This window comes from Labrus bergylta, chromosome 13 (assembly GCF_963930695.1).
Source record: "Labrus bergylta chromosome 13, fLabBer1.1, whole genome shotgun sequence".
NCBI lineage: Eukaryota > Metazoa > Chordata > Actinopteri > Labriformes > Labridae > Labrus > Labrus bergylta.
The window spans coordinates 8,031,694-8,050,252 of record NC_089207.1 but is presented as its reverse complement, the minus strand read 5'-3'; the positions used below and the strand labels follow the sequence as shown (position 1 = coordinate 8,050,252).

At 36.7% G+C, this 18,559-nt stretch overlaps 12 non-coding genes across 12 annotated transcripts; all 12 read left to right on the top strand.

Moving 5' to 3' along the window:
* The first annotated feature begins 150 nt into the window (after window positions 1–150).
* On the top strand, window positions 151–269 carry LOC136181926 (5S ribosomal RNA). Its single transcript, XR_010668242.1, has one exon. It is a non-coding gene; the product is annotated as a 5S ribosomal RNA (ribosomal RNA).
* Window positions 270–1,692: 1,423 nt separating this feature from the next.
* Window positions 1,693–1,811, top strand: LOC136182178 (5S ribosomal RNA). The gene has a single exon (XR_010668496.1). It is a non-coding gene; the product is annotated as a 5S ribosomal RNA (ribosomal RNA).
* Window positions 1,812–3,234: 1,423 nt separating this feature from the next.
* LOC136182177 (5S ribosomal RNA) lies at window positions 3,235–3,353 on the top strand. The gene has a single exon (XR_010668495.1). It is a non-coding gene; the product is annotated as a 5S ribosomal RNA (ribosomal RNA).
* Window positions 3,354–4,776: 1,423 nt separating this feature from the next.
* On the top strand, window positions 4,777–4,895 carry LOC136182176 (5S ribosomal RNA). Its single transcript, XR_010668494.1, has one exon. It is a non-coding gene; the product is annotated as a 5S ribosomal RNA (ribosomal RNA).
* Window positions 4,896–6,318: 1,423 nt separating this feature from the next.
* Window positions 6,319–6,437, top strand: LOC136182175 (5S ribosomal RNA). Its single transcript, XR_010668493.1, has one exon. It is a non-coding gene; the product is annotated as a 5S ribosomal RNA (ribosomal RNA).
* A 1,406-nt stretch (window positions 6,438–7,843) lies between these two features.
* Window positions 7,844–7,962, top strand: LOC136182174 (5S ribosomal RNA). Its single transcript, XR_010668492.1, has one exon. It is a non-coding gene; the product is annotated as a 5S ribosomal RNA (ribosomal RNA).
* Window positions 7,963–9,385: 1,423 nt separating this feature from the next.
* On the top strand, window positions 9,386–9,504 carry LOC136182173 (5S ribosomal RNA). The gene has a single exon (XR_010668491.1). It is a non-coding gene; the product is annotated as a 5S ribosomal RNA (ribosomal RNA).
* Window positions 9,505–10,927: 1,423 nt separating this feature from the next.
* On the top strand, window positions 10,928–11,046 carry LOC136182172 (5S ribosomal RNA). Its single transcript, XR_010668490.1, has one exon. It is a non-coding gene; the product is annotated as a 5S ribosomal RNA (ribosomal RNA).
* Window positions 11,047–12,469: 1,423 nt separating this feature from the next.
* On the top strand, window positions 12,470–12,588 carry LOC136182171 (5S ribosomal RNA). Its single transcript, XR_010668489.1, has one exon. It is a non-coding gene; the product is annotated as a 5S ribosomal RNA (ribosomal RNA).
* Window positions 12,589–13,994: 1,406 nt separating this feature from the next.
* Window positions 13,995–14,113, top strand: LOC136182169 (5S ribosomal RNA). The gene has a single exon (XR_010668487.1). It is a non-coding gene; the product is annotated as a 5S ribosomal RNA (ribosomal RNA).
* A 1,423-nt stretch (window positions 14,114–15,536) lies between these two features.
* LOC136181657 (5S ribosomal RNA) lies at window positions 15,537–15,655 on the top strand. The gene has a single exon (XR_010668004.1). It is a non-coding gene; the product is annotated as a 5S ribosomal RNA (ribosomal RNA).
* A 1,423-nt stretch (window positions 15,656–17,078) lies between these two features.
* Window positions 17,079–17,197, top strand: LOC136182168 (5S ribosomal RNA). Its single transcript, XR_010668486.1, has one exon. It is a non-coding gene; the product is annotated as a 5S ribosomal RNA (ribosomal RNA).
* Window positions 17,198–18,559: the final 1,362 nt, after the last annotated feature.

Below are 18,559 nucleotides of genomic sequence, written 5' to 3'. Positions count from 1 at the left end.
TAAGATTAAGTGTAAGTCTATCCATAGGCCCACACGTTTGAGTAGAAAAGTAATAAAATCAACTAGGTCATAGTCACTTGCTCTAATTTTGGCGAGGTGTTACTTTAAACCTAAGTATGTATAAATAACCCTTTAACAACCTGTTCATTTGCTTACGGCCATACCACCCTGAACACGCCCGATCTCATCCGATCTCGGAAGCTAAGCAGGGTCGGGCCTGGTTAGTACTTGGATGGGAGACCGCCTGGGAATACCAGGTGCTGTAAGCTTTTAATACCTCCTTTAGCCAGAAGAGGGCGCTGTTGCCTCACTAGTGGAGAAAGGACTGAGAGAAACAGGCCAGTGGAAAATGAAACATGATTTTATTTGGCAGTCTGTCCTCTCTTTTTTTTTTGTTGTTGCAATTTTCATCAATGTTTTCAGTGAGTATTAATACATATTACGCTCTCTGGAGGCTGTTTTCAAAGTTCAGTTTTACATTCAAAAAGTACATGTAGCCTACTTAAGTAAGGACTACTGCATTAACATATTTTAATTACTTGTACTTAGGTTACTCTTTACTTCCCCACAACACTCTGGTAGCCATATTATACATTTGATTCAACTGGAAATATTCACCATCATTATAAATGTTTTCACATCAATAATAAACATTTACACCAAATCAGGAATTATTATAAATGATTACTATTAAGATTGAATTAAAAAAAAACCTGCAAACAAGTGATGCTTACTTATCAATCAATATTTTTTCAGAATCAATTGACGATTTTTCAGAAGTTGACCATTTTGCATCGTCACTTTTACTGTGGATTTATTAAGGTTTTCAATACTGCAAACTTGTGAACAGTGAACAGCAGAAATAAGTTTAAATGTTGCATTAAGGCACACAAGATTTAGGATTATTATAGTAGCCTAAGCAGTGATTGATTAAGATATAAGGGACAACTCGAAATTATGTTTTTATCACCACTTACTTGTTTTGAGGTAATCTTGAATGACAAATGAATAAATCAGCCATTGCAATGTTTCATGTAGAAATCATAACCCTGTGGGGCATACATATTTGATCCCCTCACATTCTCCATTGTAACTAATCATTAAAAAAAACAATCCTCCATTAGGAATCACAAAGGAACACTTACTAATTATATGAAAATTCATAATTATTACAATCAGTCCCTATATATGCTATAGATGATCCCCAATCAAAATTCAGTGTAAGCTACTTTGTAGGAAAGTAGAAGCAATGATAGACAAATAAAAAAAGAACTGCAGTGCATAGCAGGAGGTTACAGCGCCCCCTGCTGGCTGAAGCAGGTATTAAAAGCTTACAGCACCTGGGATTCCCAGGCGGTCTCCCATCCAAGTACTAACCAGGCCAGTTTTGAAAGAGGGAAGTTAATCTTCACGGAATCGGTTTGTTCAATGTGTTTATCAGACGTTTGAACGTTCAGTTTGCCCGCAAGTCGTGAAACAAGTCTTAAAAACAAGCTGCAAGTCTTTAGTTAACTCCCAGCGTCAAAGTATTGCTGAATCTAGTAAGATTAAGTGTAAGTCTATCCATAGGCCCACACGTTTGAGTAGAAAAGTAATAAAATCAACTAGGTCATAGTCACTTGCTCTAATTTTGGCGAGGTGTTACTTTAAACCTAAGTATGTATAAATAACCCTTTAACAACCTGTTCATTCGCTTACGGCCATACCACCCTGAACACGCCCGATCTCGTCCGATCTCGGAAGCTAAGCAGGGTCGGGCCTGGTTAGTACTTGGATGGGAGACCGCCTGGGAATACCAGGTGCTGTAAGCTTTTAATACCTCCTTTAGCCAGAAGAGGGCGCTGTTGCCTCACTAGTGGAGAAAGGACTGAGAGAAACAGGCCAGTGGAAAATGAAACATGATTTTATTTGGCAGTCTGTCCTCTCTTTTTTTTTTGTTGTTGCAATTTTCATCAATGTTTTCAGTGAGTATTAATACATATTACGCTCTCTGGAGGCTGTTTTCAAAGTTCAGTTTTACATTCAAAAAGTACATGTAGCCTACTTAAGTAAGGACTACTGCATTAACATATTTTAATTACTTGTACTTAGGTTACTCTTTACTTCCCCACAACACTCTGGTAGCCATATTATACATTTGATTCAACTGGAAATATTCACCATCATTATAAATGTTTTCACATCAATAATAAACATTTACACCAAATCAGGAATTATTATAAATGATTACTATTAAGATTGAATTTAAAAAAAACCTGCAAACAAGTGATGCTTACTTATCAATCAATATTTTTTCAGAATCAATTGACGATTTTTCAGAAGTTGACCATTTTGCATCGTCACTTTTACTGTGGATTTATTAAGGTTTTCAATACTGCAAACTTGTGAACAGTGAACAGCAGAAATAAGTTTAAATGTTGCATTAAGGCACACAAGATTTAGGATTATTATAGTAGCCTAAGCAGTGATTGATTAAGATATAAGGGACAACTCGAAATTATGTTTTTATCACCACTTACTTGTTTTGAGGTAATCTTGAATGACAAATGAATAAATCAGCCATTGCAATGTTTCATGTAGAAATCATAACCCTGTGGGGCATACATATTTGATCCCCTCACATTCTCCATTGTAACTAATCATTAAAAAAAACAATCCTCCATTAGGAATCACAAAGGAACACTTACTAATTATATGAAAATTCATAATTATTACAATCAGTCCCTATATATGCTATAGATGATCCCCAATCAAAATTCAGTGTAAGCTACTTTGTAGGAAAGTAGAAGCAATGATAGACAAATAAAAAAAGAACTGCAGTGCATAGCAGGAGGTTACAGCGCCCCCTGCTGGCTGAAGCAGGTATTAAAAGCTTACAGCACCTGGGATTCCCAGGCGGTCTCCCATCCAAGTACTAACCAGGCCAGTTTTGAAAGAGGGAAGTTAATCTTCACGGAATCGGTTTGTTCAATGTGTTTATCAGACGTTTGAACGTTCAGTTTGCCCGCAAGTCGTGAAACAAGTCTTAAAAACAAGCTGCAAGTCTTTAGTTAACTCCCAGCGTCAAAGTATTGCTGAATCTAGTAAGATTAAGTGTAAGTCTATCCATAGGCCCACACGTTTGAGTAGAAAAGTAATAAAATCAACTAGGTCATAGTCACTTGCTCTAATTTTGGCGAGGTGTTACTTTAAACCTAAGTATGTATAAATAACCCTTTAACAACCTGTTCATTCGCTTACGGCCATACCACCCTGAACACGCCCGATCTCGTCCGATCTCGGAAGCTAAGCAGGGTCGGGCCTGGTTAGTACTTGGATGGGAGACCGCCTGGGAATACCAGGTGCTGTAAGCTTTTAATACCTCCTTTATCCAGAAGAGGGCGCTGTTGCCTCACTAGTGGAGAAAGGACTGAGAGAAACAGGCCAGTGGAAAATGAAACATGATTTTATTTGGCAGTCTGTCCTCTCTTTTTTTTTTGTTGTTGCAATTTTCATCAATGTTTTCAGTGAGTATTAATACATATTACGCTCTCTGGAGGCTGTTTTCAAAGTTCAGTTTTACATTCAAAAAGTACATGTAGCCTACTTACGTAAGGACTACTGCATTAACATATTTTAATTACTTGTACTTAGGTTACTCTTTACTTCCCCACAACACTCTGGTAGCCATATTATACATTTGATTCAACTGGAAATATTCACCATCATTATAAATGTTTTCACATCAATAATAAACATTTACACCAAATCAGGAATTATTATAAATGATTACTATTAAGATTGAATTTAAAAAAAACCTGCAAACAAGTGATGCTTACTTATCAATCAATATTTTTTCAGAATCAATTGACGATTTTTCAGAAGTTGACCATTTTGCATCGTCACTTTTACTGTGGATTTATTAAGGTTTTCAATACTGCAAACTTGTGAACAGTGAACAGCAGAAATAAGTTTAAATGTTGCATTAAGGCACACAAGATTTAGGATTATTATAGTAGCCTAAGCAGTGATTGATTAAGATATAAGGGACAACTCGAAATTATGTTTTTATCACCACTTACTTGTTTTGAGGTAATCTTGAATGACAAATGAATAAATCAGCCATTGCAATGTTTCATGTAGAAATCATAACCCTGTGGGGCATACATATTTGATCCCCTCACATTCTCCATTGTAACTAATCATTAAAAAAAACAATCCTCCATTAGGAATCACAAAGGAACACTTACTAATTATATGAAAATTCATAATTATTACAATCAGTCCCTATATATGCTATAGATGATCCCCAATCAAAATTCAGTGTAAGCTACTTTGTAGGAAAGTAGAAGCAATGATAGACAAATAAAAAAAGAACTGCAGTGCATAGCAGGAGGTTACAGCGCCCCCTGCTGGCTGAAGCAGGTATTAAAAGCTTACAGCACCTGGGATTCCCAGGCGGTCTCCCATCCAAGTACTAACCAGGCCAGTTTTGAAAGAGGGAAGTTAATCTTCACGGAATCGGTTTGTTCAATGTGTTTATCAGACGTTTGAACGTTCAGTTTGCCCGCAAGTCGTGAAACAAGTCTTAAAAACAAGCTGCAAGTCTTTAGTTAACTCCCAGCGTCAAAGTATTGCTGAATCTAGTAAGATTAAGTGTAAGTCTATCCATAGGCCCACACGTTTGAGTAGAAAAGTAATAAAATCAACTAGGTCATAGTCACTTGCTCTAATTTTGGCGAGGTGTTACTTTAAACCTAAGTATGTATAAATAACCCTTTAACAACCTGTTCATTCGCTTACGGCCATACCACCCTGAACACGCCCGATCTCGTCCGATCTCGGAAGCTAAGCAGGGTCGGGCCTGGTTAGTACTTGGATGGGAGACCGCCTGGGAATACCAGGTGCTGTAAGCTTTTAATACCTCCTTTAGCCAGAAGAGGGCGCTGTTGCCTCACTAGTGGAGAAAGGACTGAGAGAAACAGGCCAGTGGAAAATGAAACATGATTTTATTTGGCAGTCTGTCCTCTCTTTTTTTTTTGTTGTTGCAATTTTCATCAATGTTTTCAGTGAGTATTAATACATATTACGCTCTCTGGAGGCTGTTTTCAAAGTTCAGTTTTACATTCAAAAAGTACATGTAGCCTACTTACGTAAGGACTACTGCATTAACATATTTTAATTACTTGTACTTAGGTTACTCTTTACTTCCCCACAACACTCTGGTAGCCATATTATACATTTGATTCAACTGGAAATATTCACCATCATTATAAATGTTTTCACATCAATAATAAACATTTACACCAAATCAGGAATTATTATAAATGATTACTATTAAGATTGAATTTAAAAAAAACCTGCAAACAAGTGATGCTTACTTATCAATCAATATTTTTTCAGAATCAATTGACGATTTTTCAGAAGTTGACCATTTTGCATCGTCACTTTTACTGTGGATTTATTAAGGTTTTCAATACTGCAAACTTGTGAACAGTGAACAGCAGAAATAAGTTTAAATGTTGCATTAAGGCACACAAGATTTAGGATTATTATAGTAGCCTAAGCAGTGATTGATTAAGATATAAGGGACAACTCGAAATTATGTTTTTATCACCACTTACTTGTTTTGAGGTAATCTTGAATGACAAATGAATAAATCAGCCATTGCAATGTTTCATGTAGAAATCATAACCCTGTGGGGCATACATATTTGATCCCCTCACATTCTCCATTGTAACTAATCATTAAAAAAAACAATCCTCCATTAGGAATCACAAAGGAACACTTACTAATTATATGAAAATTCATAATTATTACAATCAGTCCCTATATATGCTATAGATGATCCCCAATCAAAATTCAGTGTAAGCTACTTTGTAGGAAAGTAGAAGCAATGATAGACAAATAAAAAAAGAACTGCAGTGCATAGCAGGAGGTTACAGCGCCCCCTGCTGGCTGAAGCAGGTATTAAAAGCTTACAGCACCTGGGATTCCCAGGCGGTCTCCCATCCAAGTACTAACCAGGCCAGTTTTGAAAGAGGGAAGTTAATCTTCACGGAATCGGTTTGTTCAATGTGTTTATCAGACGTTTGAACGTTCAGTTTGCCCGCAAGTCGTGAAACAAGTCTTAAAAACAAGCTGCAAGTCTTTAGTTAACTCCCAGCGTCAAAGTATTGCTGAATCTAGTAAGATTAAGTGTAAGTCTATCCATAGGCCCACACGTTTGAGTAGAAAAGTAATAAAATCAACTAGGTCATAGTCACTTGCTCTAATTTTGGCGAGGTGTTACTTTAAACCTAAGTATGTATAAATAACCCTTTAACAACCTGTTCATTCGCTTACGGCCATACCACCCTGAACACGCCCGATCTCGTCCGATCTCGGAAGCTAAGCAGGGTCGGGCCTGGTTAGTACTTGGATGGGAGACCGCCTGGGAATACCAGGTGCTGTAAGCTTTTAATACCTCCTTTAGCCAGAAGAGGGCGCTGTTGCCTCACTAGTGGAGAAAGGACTGAGAGAAACAGGCCAGTGGAAAATGAAACATGATTTTATTTGGCAGTCTGTCCTCTCTTTTTTTTTTGTTGTTGCAATTTTCATCAATGTTTTCAGTGAGTATTAATACATATTACGCTCTCTGGAGGCTGTTTTCAAAGTTCAGTTTTACATTCAAAAAGTACATGTAGCCTACTTAAGTAAGGACTACTGCATTAACATATTTTAATTACTTGTACTTAGGTTACTCTTTACTTCCCCACAACACTCTGGTAGCCATATTATACATTTGATTCAACTGGAAATATTCACCATCATTATAAATGTTTTCACATCAATAATAAACATTTACACCAAATCAGGAATTATTATAAATGATTACTATTAAGATTGAATTTAAAAAAAACCTGCAAACAAGTGATGCTTACTTATCAATCAATTGACGATTTTTCAGAAGTTGACCATTTCGCATCGTCACTTTTACTGTGGATTTATTAAGGTTTTCAATACTGCAAACTTGTGAACAGTGAACAGCAGAAATAAGTTTAAATGTTGCATTAAGGCACACAAGATTTAGGATTATTATAGTAGCCTAAGCAGTGATTGATTAAGATATAAGGGACAACTCGAAATTATGTTTTTATCACCACTTACTTGTTTTAAGGTAATCTTGAATGACAAATGAATAAATCAGCCATTGCAATGTTTCATGTAGAAATCATAACCCTGTGGGGCATACATATTTGATCCCCTCACATTCTCCATTGTAACTAATCATTAAAAAAAACAATCCTCCATTAGGAATCACAAAGGAACACTTACTAATTATATGAAAATTCATAATTATTACAATCAGTCCCTATATATGCTATAGATGATCCCCAATCAAAATTCAGTGTAAGCTACTTTGTAGGAAAGTAGAAGCAATGATAGACAAATAAAAAAAGAACTGCAGTGCATAGCAGGAGGTTACAGCGCCCCCTGCTGGCTGAAGCAGGTATTAAAAGCTTACAGCACCTGGGATTCCCAGGCGGTCTCCCATCCAAGTACTAACCAGGCCAGTTTTGAAAGAGGGAAGTTAATCTTCACGGAATCGGTTTGTTCAATGTGTTTATCAGACGTTTGAACGTTCAGTTTGCCCGCAAGTCGTGAAACAAGTCTTAAAAACAAGCTGCAAGTCTTTAGTTAACTCCCAGCGTCAAAGTATTGCTGAATCTAGTAAGATTAAGTGTAAGTCTATCCATAGGCCCACACGTTTGAGTAGAAAAGTAATAAAATCAACTAGGTCATAGTCACTTGCTCTAATTTTGGCGAGGTGTTACTTTAAACCTAAGTATGTATAAATAACCCTTTAACAACCTGTTCATTCGCTTACGGCCATACCACCCTGAACACGCCCGATCTCGTCCGATCTCGGAAGCTAAGCAGGGTCGGGCCTGGTTAGTACTTGGATGGGAGACCGCCTGGGAATACCAGGTGCTGTAAGCTTTTAATACCTCCTTTATCCAGAAGAGGGCGCTGTTGCCTCACTAGTGGAGAAAGGACTGAGAGAAACAGGCCAGTGGAAAATGAAACATGATTTTATTTGGCAGTCTGTCCTCTCTTTTTTTTTTGTTGTTGCAATTTTCATCAATGTTTTCAGTGAGTATTAATACATATTACGCTCTCTGGAGGCTGTTTTCAAAGTTCAGTTTTACATTCAAAAAGTACATGTAGCCTACTTACGTAAGGACTACTGCATTAACATATTTTAATTACTTGTACTTAGGTTACTCTTTACTTCCCCACAACACTCTGGTAGCCATATTATACATTTGATTCAACTGGAAATATTCACCATCATTATAAATGTTTTCACATCAATAATAAACATTTACACCAAATCAGGAATTATTATAAATGATTACTATTAAGATTGAATTTAAAAAAAACCTGCAAACAAGTGATGCTTACTTATCAATCAATATTTTTTCAGAATCAATTGACGATTTTTCAGAAGTTGACCATTTTGCATCGTCACTTTTACTGTGGATTTATTAAGGTTTTCAATACTGCAAACTTGTGAACAGTGAACAGCAGAAATAAGTTTAAATGTTGCATTAAGGCACACAAGATTTAGGATTATTATAGTAGCCTAAGCAGTGATTGATTAAGATATAAGGGACAACTCGAAATTATGTTTTTATCACCACTTACTTGTTTTGAGGTAATCTTGAATGACAAATGAATAAATCAGCCATTGCAATGTTTCATGTAGAAATCATAACCCTGTGGGGCATACATATTTGATCCCCTCACATTCTCCATTGTAACTAATCATTAAAAAAAACAATCCTCCATTAGGAATCACAAAGGAACACTTACTAATTATATGAAAATTCATAATTATTACAATCAGTCCCTATATATGCTATAGATGATCCCCAATCAAAATTCAGTGTAAGCTACTTTGTAGGAAAGTAGAAGCAATGATAGACAAATAAAAAAAGAACTGCAGTGCATAGCAGGAGGTTACAGCGCCCCCTGCTGGCTGAAGCAGGTATTAAAAGCTTACAGCACCTGGGATTCCCAGGCGGTCTCCCATCCAAGTACTAACCAGGCCAGTTTTGAAAGAGGGAAGTTAATCTTCACGGAATCGGTTTGTTCAATGTGTTTATCAGACGTTTGAACGTTCAGTTTGCCCGCAAGTCGTGAAACAAGTCTTAAAAACAAGCTGCAAGTCTTTAGTTAACTCCCAGCGTCAAAGTATTGCTGAATCTAGTAAGATTAAGTGTAAGTCTATCCATAGGCCCACACGTTTGAGTAGAAAAGTAATAAAATCAACTAGGTCATAGTCACTTGCTCTAATTTTGGCGAGGTGTTACTTTAAACCTAAGTATGTATAAATAACCCTTTAACAACCTGTTCATTCGCTTACGGCCATACCACCCTGAACACGCCCGATCTCGTCCGATCTCGGAAGCTAAGCAGGGTCGGGCCTGGTTAGTACTTGGATGGGAGACCGCCTGGGAATACCAGGTGCTGTAAGCTTTTAATACCTCCTTTATCCAGAAGAGGGCGCTGTTGCCTCACTAGTGGAGAAAGGACTGAGAGAAACAGGCCAGTGGAAAATGAAACATGATTTTATTTGGCAGTCTGTCCTCTCTTTTTTTTTTGTTGTTGCAATTTTCATCAATGTTTTCAGTGAGTATTAATACATATTACGCTCTCTGGAGGCTGTTTTCAAAGTTCAGTTTTACATTCAAAAAGTACATGTAGCCTACTTACGTAAGGACTACTGCATTAACATATTTTAATTACTTGTACTTAGGTTACTCTTTACTTCCCCACAACACTCTGGTAGCCATATTATACATTTGATTCAACTGGAAATATTCACCATCATTATAAATGTTTTCACATCAATAATAAACATTTACACCAAATCAGGAATTATTATAAATGATTACTATTAAGATTGAATTTAAAAAAAACCTGCAAACAAGTGATGCTTACTTATCAATCAATATTTTTTCAGAATCAATTGACGATTTTTCAGAAGTTGACCATTTTGCATCGTCACTTTTACTGTGGATTTATTAAGGTTTTCAATACTGCAAACTTGTGAACAGTGAACAGCAGAAATAAGTTTAAATGTTGCATTAAGGCACACAAGATTTAGGATTATTATAGTAGCCTAAGCAGTGATTGATTAAGATATAAGGGACAACTCGAAATTATGTTTTTATCACCACTTACTTGTTTTGAGGTAATCTTGAATGACAAATGAATAAATCAGCCATTGCAATGTTTCATGTAGAAATCATAACCCTGTGGGGCATACATATTTGATCCCCTCACATTCTCCATTGTAACTAATCATTAAAAAAAACAATCCTCCATTAGGAATCACAAAGGAACACTTACTAATTATATGAAAATTCATAATTATTACAATCAGTCCCTATATATGCTATAGATGATCCCCAATCAAAATTCAGTGTAAGCTACTTTGTAGGAAAGTAGAAGCAATGATAGACAAATAAAAAAAGAACTGCAGTGCATAGCAGGAGGTTACAGCGCCCCCTGCTGGCTGAAGCAGGTATTAAAAGCTTACAGCACCTGGGATTCCCAGGCGGTCTCCCATCCAAGTACTAACCAGGCCAGTTTTGAAAGAGGGAAGTTAATCTTCACGGAATCGGTTTGTTCAATGTGTTTATCAGACGTTTGAACGTTCAGTTTGCCCGCAAGTCGTGAAACAAGTCTTAAAAACAAGCTGCAAGTCTTTAGTTAACTCCCAGCGTCAAAGTATTGCTGAATCTAGTAAGATTAAGTGTAAGTCTATCCATAGGCCCACACGTTTGAGTAGAAAAGTAATAAAATCAACTAGGTCATAGTCACTTGCTCTAATTTTGGCGAGGTGTTACTTTAAACCTAAGTATGTATAAATAACCCTTTAACAACCTGTTCATTCGCTTACGGCCATACCACCCTGAACACGCCCGATCTCGTCCGATCTCGGAAGCTAAGCAGGGTCGGGCCTGGTTAGTACTTGGATGGGAGACCGCCTGGGAATACCAGGTGCTGTAAGCTTTTAATACCTCCTTTAGCCAGAAGAGGGCGCTGTTGCCTCACTAGTGGAGAAAGGACTGAGAGAAACAGGCCAGTGGAAAATGAAACATGATTTTATTTGGCAGTCTGTCCTCTCTTTTTTTTTTGTTGTTGCAATTTTCATCAATGTTTTCAGTGAGTATTAATACATATTACGCTCTCTGGAGGCTGTTTTCAAAGTTCAGTTTTACATTCAAAAAGTACATGTAGCCTACTTACGTAAGGACTACTGCATTAACATATTTTAATTACTTGTACTTAGGTTACTCTTTACTTCCCCACAACACTCTGGTAGCCATATTATACATTTGATTCAACTGGAAATATTCACCATCATTATAAATGTTTTCACATCAATAATAAACATTTACACCAAATCAGGAATTATTATAAATGATTACTATTAAGATTGAATTTAAAAAAAACCTGCAAACAAGTGATGCTTACTTATCAATCAATATTTTTTCAGAATCAATTGACGATTTTTCAGAAGTTGACCATTTTGCATCGTCACTTTTACTGTGGATTTATTAAGGTTTTCAATACTGCAAACTTGTGAACAGTGAACAGCAGAAATAAGTTTAAATGTTGCATTAAGGCACACAAGATTTAGGATTATTATAGTAGCCTAAGCAGTGATTGATTAAGATATAAGGGACAACTCGAAATTATGTTTTTATCACCACTTACTTGTTTTGAGGTAATCTTGAATGACAAATGAATAAATCAGCCATTGCAATGTTTCATGTAGAAATCATAACCCTGTGGGGCATACATATTTGATCCCCTCACATTCTCCATTGTAACTAATCATTAAAAAAAACAATCCTCCATTAGGAATCACAAAGGAACACTTACTAATTATATGAAAATTCATAATTATTACAATCAGTCCCTATATATGCTATAGATGATCCCCAATCAAAATTCAGTGTAAGCTACTTTGTAGGAAAGTAGAAGCAATGATAGACAAATAAAAAAAGAACTGCAGTGCATAGCAGGAGGTTACAGCGCCCCCTGCTGGCTGAAGCAGGTATTAAAAGCTTACAGCACCTGGGATTCCCAGGCGGTCTCCCATCCAAGTACTAACCAGGCCAGTTTTGAAAGAGGGAAGTTAATCTTCACGGAATCGGTTTGTTCAATGTGTTTATCAGACGTTTGAACGTTCAGTTTGCCCGCAAGTCGTGAAACAAGTCTTAAAAACAAGCTGCAAGTCTTTAGTTAACTCCCAGCGTCAAAGTATTGCTGAATCTAGTAAGATTAAGTGTAAGTCTATCCATAGGCCCACACGTTTGAGTAGAAAAGTAATAAAATCAACTAGGTCATAGTCACTTGCTCTAATTTTGGCGAGGTGTTACTTTAAACCTAAGTATGTATAAATAACCCTTTAACAACCTGTTCATTCGCTTACGGCCATACCACCCTGAACACGCCCGATCTCGTCCGATCTCGGAAGCTAAGCAGGGTCGGGCCTGGTTAGTACTTGGATGGGAGACCGCCTGGGAATACCAGGTGCTGTAAGCTTTTAATACCTCCTTTAGCCAGAAGAGGGCGCTGTTGCCTCACTAGTGGAGAAAGGACTGAGAGAAACAGGCCAGTGGAAAATGAAACATGATTTTATTTGGCAGTCTGTCCTCTCTTTTTTTTTTGTTGTTGCAATTTTCATCAATGTTTTCAGTGAGTATTAATACATATTACGCTCTCTGGAGGCTGTTTTCAAAGTTCAGTTTTACATTCAAAAAGTACATGTAGCCTACTTAAGTAAGGACTACTGCATTAACATATTTTAATTACTTGTACTTAGGTTACTCTTTACTTCCCCACAACACTCTGGTAGCCATATTATACATTTGATTCAACTGGAAATATTCACCATCATTATAAATGTTTTCACATCAATAATAAACATTTACACCAAATCAGGAATTATTATAAATGATTACTATTAAGATTGAATTTAAAAAAAACCTGCAAACAAGTGATGCTTACTTATCAATCAATTGACGATTTTTCAGAAGTTGACCATTTCGCATCGTCACTTTTACTGTGGATTTATTAAGGTTTTCAATACTGCAAACTTGTGAACAGTGAACAGCAGAAATAAGTTTAAATGTTGCATTAAGGCACACAAGATTTAGGATTATTATAGTAGCCTAAGCAGTGATTGATTAAGATATAAGGGACAACTCGAAATTATGTTTTTATCACCACTTACTTGTTTTAAGGTAATCTTGAATGACAAATGAATAAATCAGCCATTGCAATGTTTCATGTAGAAATCATAACCCTGTGGGGCATACATATTTGATCCCCTCACATTCTCCATTGTAACTAATCATTAAAAAAAACAATCCTCCATTAGGAATCACAAAGGAACACTTACTAATTATATGAAAATTCATAATTATTACAATCAGTCCCTATATATGCTATAGATGATCCCCAATCAAAATTCAGTGTAAGCTACTTTGTAGGAAAGTAGAAGCAATGATAGACAAATAAAAAAAGAACTGCAGTGCATAGCAGGAGGTTACAGCGCCCCCTGCTGGCTGAAGCAGGTATTAAAAGCTTACAGCACCTGGGATTCCCAGGCGGTCTCCCATCCAAGTACTAACCAGGCCAGTTTTGAAAGAGGGAAGTTAATCTTCACGGAATCGGTTTGTTCAATGTGTTTATCAGACGTTTGAACGTTCAGTTTGCCCGCAAGTCGTGAAACAAGTCTTAAAAACAAGCTGCAAGTCTTTAGTTAACTCCCAGCGTCAAAGTATTGCTGAATCTAGTAAGATTAAGTGTAAGTCTATCCATAGGCCCACACGTTTGAGTAGAAAAGTAATAAAATCAACTAGGTCATAGTCACTTGCTCTAATTTTGGCGAGGTGTTACTTTAAACCTAAGTATGTATAAATAACCCTTTAACAACCTGTTCATTCGCTTACGGCCATACCACCCTGAACACGCCCGATCTCGTCCGATCTCGGAAGCTAAGCAGGGTCGGGCCTGGTTAGTACTTGGATGGGAGACCGCCTGGGAATACCAGGTGCTGTAAGCTTTTAATACCTCCTTTATCCAGAAGAGGGCGCTGTTGCCTCACTAGTGGAGAAAGGACTGAGAGAAACAGGCCAGTGGAAAATGAAACATGATTTTATTTGGCAGTCTGTCCTCTCTTTTTTTTTTGTTGTTGCAATTTTCATCAATGTTTTCAGTGAGTATTAATACATATTACGCTCTCTGGAGGCTGTTTTCAAAGTTCAGTTTTACATTCAAAAAGTACATGTAGCCTACTTACGTAAGGACTACTGCATTAACATATTTTAATTACTTGTACTTAGGTTACTCTTTACTTCCCCACAACACTCTGGTAGCCATATTATACATTTGATTCAACTGGAAATATTCACCATCATTATAAATGTTTTCACATCAATAATAAACATTTACACCAAATCAGGAATTATTATAAATGATTACTATTAAGATTGAATTTAAAAAAAACCTGCAAACAAGTGATGCTTACTTATCAATCAATATTTTTTCAGAATCAATTGACGATTTTTCAGAAGTTGACCATTTTGCATCGTCACTTTTACTGTGGATTTATTAAGGTTTTCAATACTGCAAACTTGTGAACAGTGAACAGCAGAAATAAGTTTAAATGTTGCATTAAGGCACACAAGATTTAGGATTATTATAGTAGCCTAAGCAGTGATTGATTAAGATATAAGGGACAACTCGAAATTATGTTTTTATCACCACTTACTTGTTTTGAGGTAATCTTGAATGACAAATGAATAAATCAGCCATTGCAATGTTTCATGTAGAAATCATAACCCTGTGGGGCATACATATTTGATCCCCTCACATTCTCCATTGTAACTAATCATTAAAAAAAACAATCCTCCATTAGGAATCACAAAGGAACACTTACTAATTATATGAAAATTCATAATTATTACAATCAGTCCCTATATATGCTATAGATGATCCCCAATCAAAATTCAGTGTAAGCTACTTTGTAGGAAAGTAGAAGCAATGATAGACAAATAAAAAAAGAACTGCAGTGCATAGCAGGAGGTTACAGCGCCCCCTGCTGGCTGAAGCAGGTATTAAAAGCTTACAGCACCTGGGATTCCCAGGCGGTCTCCCATCCAAGTACTAACCAGGCCAGTTTTGAAAGAGGGAAGTTAATCTTCACGGAATCGGTTTGTTCAATGTGTTTATCAGACGTTTGAACGTTCAGTTTGCCCGCAAGTCGTGAAACAAGTCTTAAAAACAAGCTGCAAGTCTTTAGTTAACTCCCAGCGTCAAAGTATTGCTGAATCTAGTAAGATTAAGTGTAAGTCTATCCATAGGCCCACACGTTTGAGTAGAAAAGTAATAAAATCAACTAGGTCATAGTCACTTGCTCTAATGTTGGCGAGGTGTTACTTTAAACCTAAGTATGTATAAATAACCCTTTAACAACCTGTTCATTCGCTTACGGCCATACCACCCTGAACACGCCCGATCTCGTCCGATCTCAGAAGCTAAGCAGGGTCGGGCCTGGTTAGTACTTGGATGGGAGACCGCCTGGGAATACCAGGTGCTGTAAGCTTTTAATACCTCCTTTAGCCAGAAGAGGGCGCTGTTGCCTCACTAGTGGAGAAAGGACTGAGAGAAACAGGCCAGTGGAAAATGAAACATGATTTTATTTGGCAGTCTGTCCTCTCTTTTTTTTTTGTTGTTGCAATTTTCATCAATGTTTTCAGTGAGTATTAATACATATTACGCTCTCTGGAGGCTGTTTTCAAAGTTCAGTTTTACATTCAAAAAGTACATGTAGCCTACTTAAGTAAGGACTACTGCATTAACATATTTTAATTACTTGTACTTAGGTTACTCTTTACTTCCCCACAACACTCTGGTAGCCATATTATACATTTGATTCAACTGGAAATATTCACCATCATTATAAATGTTTTCACATCAATAATAAACATTTACACCAAATCAGGAATTATTATAAATGATTACTATTAAGATTGAATTTAAAAAAAACCTGCAAACAAGTGATGCTTACTTATCAATCAATATTTTTTCAGAATCAATTGACGATTTTTCAGAAGTTGACCATTTTGCATCGTCACTTTTACTGTGGATTTATTAAGGTTTTCAATACTGCAAACTTGTGAACAGTGAACAGCAGAAATAAGTTTAAATGTTGCATTAAGGCACACAAGATTTAGGATTATTATAGTAGCCTAAGCAGTGATTGATTAAGATATAAGGGACAACTCGAAATTATGTTTTTATCACCACTTACTTGTTTTGAGGTAATCTTGAATGACAAATGAATAAATCAGCCATTGCAATGTTTCATGTAGAAATCATAACCCTGTGGGGCATACATATTTGATCCCCTCACATTCTCCATTGTAACTAATCATTAAAAAAAACAATCCTCCATTAGGAATCACAAAGGAACACTTACTAATTATATGAAAATTCATAATTATTACAATCAGTCCCTATATATGCTATAGATGATCCCCAATCAAAATTCAGTGTAAGCTACTTTGTAGGAAAGTAGAAGCAATGATAGACAAATAAAAAAAGAACTGCAGTGCATAGCAGGAGGTTACAGCGCCCCCTGCTGGCTGAAGCAGGTATTAAAAGCTTACAGCACCTGGGATTCCCAGGCGGTCTCCCATCCAAGTACTAACCAGGCCAGTTTTGAAAGAGGGAAGTTAATCTTCACGGAATCGGTTTGTTCAATGTGTTTATCAGACGTTTGAACGTTCAGTTTGCCCGCAAGTCGTGAAACAAGTCTTAAAAACAAGCTGCAAGTCTTTAGTTAACTCCCAGCGTCAAAGTATTGCTGAATCTAGTAAGATTAAGTGTAAGTCTATCCATAGGCCCACACGTTTGTGTAGAAAAGTAATAAAATCAACTAGGTCATAGTCACTTGCTCTAATTTTGGCGAGGTGTTACTTTAAACCTAAGTATGTATAAATAACCCTTTAACAACCTGTTCATTCGCTTACGGCCATACCACCCTGAACACGCCCGATCTCGTCCGATCTCGGAAGCTAAGCAGGGTCGGGCCTGGTTAGTACTTGGATGGGAGACCGCCTGGGAATACCAGGTGCTGTAAGCTTTTAATACCTCCTTTAGCCAGAAGAGGGCGCTGTTGCCTCACTAGTGGAGAAAGGACTGAGAGAAACAGGCCAGTGGAAAATGAAACATGATTTTATTTGGCAGTCTGTCCTCTCTTTTTTTTTTGTTGTTGCAATTTTCATCAATGTTTTCAGTGAGTATTAATACATATTACGCTCTCTGGAGGCTGTTTTCAAAGTTCAGTTTTACATTCAAAAAGTACATGTAGCCTACTTAAGTAAGGACTACTGCATTAACATATTTTAATTACTTGTACTTAGGTTACTCTTTACTTCCCCACAACACTCTGGTAGCCATATTATACATTTGATTCAACTGGAAATATTCACCATCATTATAAATGTTTTCACATCAATAATAAACATTTACACCAAATCAGGAATTATTATAAATGATTACTATTAAGATTGAATTTAAAAAAAACCTGCAAACAAGTGATGCTTACTTATCAATCAATATTTTTTCAGAATCAATTGACGATTTTTCAGAAGTTGACCATTTTGCATCGTCACTTTTACTGTGGATTTATTAAGGTTTTCAATACTGCAAACTTGTGAACAGTGAACAGCAGAAATAAGTTTAAATGTTGCATTAAGGCACACAAGATTTAGGATTATTATAGTAGCCTAAGCAGTGATTGATTAAGATATAAGGGACAACTCGAAATTATGTTTTTATCACCACTTACTTGTTTTGAGGTAATCTTGAATGACAAATGAATAAATCAGCCATTGCAATGTTTCATGTAGAAATCATAACCCTGTGGGGCATACATATTTGATCCCCTCACATTCTCCATTGTAACTAATCATTAAAAAAAACAATCCTCCATTAGGAATCACAAAGGAACACTTACTAATTATATGAAAATTCATAATTATTACAATCAGTCCCTATATATGCTATAGATGATCCCCAATCAAAATTCAGTGTAAGCTACTTTGTAGGAAAGTAGAAGCAATGATAGACAAATAAAAAAAGAACTGCAGTGCATAGCAGGAGGTTACAGCGCCCCCTGCTGGCTGAAGCAGGTATTAAAAGCTTACAGCACCTGGGATTCCCAGGCGGTCTCCCATCCAAGTACTAACCAGGCCAGTTTTGAAAGAGGGAAGTTAATCTTCACGGAATCGGTTTGTTCAATGTGTTTATCAGACGTTTGAACGTTCAGTTTGCCCGCAAGTCGTGAAACAAGTCTTAAAAACAAGCTGCAAGTCTTTAGTTAACTCCCAGCGTCAAAGTATTGCTGAATCTAGTAAGATTAAGTGTAAGTCTATCCATAGGCCCACACGTTTGTGTAGAAAAGTAATAAAATCAACTAGGTCATAGTCACTTGCTCTAATTT